This window comes from Coregonus clupeaformis, chromosome 6 (genome assembly GCF_020615455.1).
Source record: "Coregonus clupeaformis isolate EN_2021a chromosome 6, ASM2061545v1, whole genome shotgun sequence".
In the NCBI taxonomy this organism is placed as follows: Eukaryota; Metazoa; Chordata; class Actinopteri; order Salmoniformes; family Salmonidae; genus Coregonus; species Coregonus clupeaformis.
The window spans coordinates 34,936,645-34,938,119 of record NC_059197.1 but is presented as its reverse complement, the minus strand read 5'-3'; the positions used below and the strand labels follow the sequence as shown (position 1 = coordinate 34,938,119).

At 39.0% G+C, this 1,475-nt stretch overlaps 1 protein-coding gene across 1 annotated transcript in view; it reads left to right on the top strand.

Moving 5' to 3' along the window:
* LOC121568474 (extracellular calcium-sensing receptor-like) overlaps positions 1-188 on the top strand; it is a 4,002-nt gene extending 3,814 nt beyond the window's left edge. The window contains exon 5 of the mRNA XM_045220969.1: positions 1-188. This exon is cut by the window's left edge and continues 1,001 nt beyond it. The gene's annotated coding sequence lies outside the window, so the exon portion shown is untranslated.
* Positions 189-1,475: the final 1,287 nt, after the last annotated feature.

Below are 1,475 nucleotides of genomic sequence, written 5' to 3'. Positions count from 1 at the left end.
AAACATGACACAGGGTCACTTTGGATATTGCAATGTTTTGAGTTATTGTTCAAATCTAGAGTGTTCAATCTAATTTGACCAGCTAAATGATGTGGTTAGCAGTAGCCTACAGAGTGGAACCACTTCCATGTTGTTTGTAAAAAAAGATGTATTCCTTTATGATTTGATATAACATTGAAGTGCATGTGTTCAATTGCTATTTTAATTCATCATATGATGTATTATAACAGTATACTACAATAAACATGTTCAGATACATCTGTGTCTTGTCAATGATTTGCTTGGCCTGTCAATCCACATTTGTTAGATACCTTGTTTTTTATATTCATTATATTTTATTAATTACAGATCACATACAACCAACTTTATCACATTATTCCAAACACTTCCACCCAGTGTCCAGTAAGGGGCAGTCTTCTCATGCAAACATCAACTACTAGAACAGTTGATTTAGTAATTAGGACACACACTGTACAAGAAGCCAAATGGTTGCTGCATTCTAGTGCAATGTAGTGGACAGCAACCATAATGAGTTATTTGTTAGGAGTAACACTTTACAATTCAAAGGTCTGACTGCACATAGATGCTTGGGGAAAATGGTTACAACGGGGGACCAGAGTGTTTGTGTCTCAGGTGAAGAGGGTGGATCTGATCTCCATCACCTAGGACATGACATAGATTAAATAGATTAATCAAATCTCACATTGTTGTCCATTCTTGCTCAATCTTGCATGCTTTCTCAAACGGCTGTAACTGTATATGCATTCGTAAATCAGGTCCTTTCTTGATTTGGGCTCTGGGATGTAACAACCATTGAGCATCTAAGCTTATGGTTGATTGTGGAGGAAAGGGGTTGAGTGTGTAAGCGTATGTGCGTGTATGTGTGTGTGTGTGTGTGTGTGTGTGTGTGTGTGTGTGTGTGTGTGTGTGTGTGTGTGTGTGTGTGTGTGTGTGTTTGTGTGTGTGTGTGTGTGTGTGTATCCCACATATGTTGCAAGGGGGTAAGGATGTTAGGGAGAATATAGGATGAATCACAATAATTCTTTGCCAAAATAATAATTGCTTGTTAAAAATGTAATGCAATACAATGGCAATTCGGGTTATAGGTTCAAATAATACGCATGAACTGCCGACATTATTACGCATAATAGTTGATAATGATGGATAATAAGATATGCAAGATATTTGAATAGATAGATATTTTATAAATAGCTATATAGATATATAGAGGTGAGAGCATTGGAAATGCTTTTGGCGGATGTCCTGCTTCTGTTTTGTGGGTGGCACTGTGTGCTGTTTTCGATGGATGGGTCCTGGCCTCTCTGGGGCATAGGGATCCGGGGGACGGCGGTGGTCACCCGATCACTGGGATGACGGCCCAACTTGGGATGGGGAGGGACTTTAGCGGATTAATTAGTGGAGAACAATTGGAGGGTTACTTAGTAACAATGCAAATATCATGGTATAGCTATATG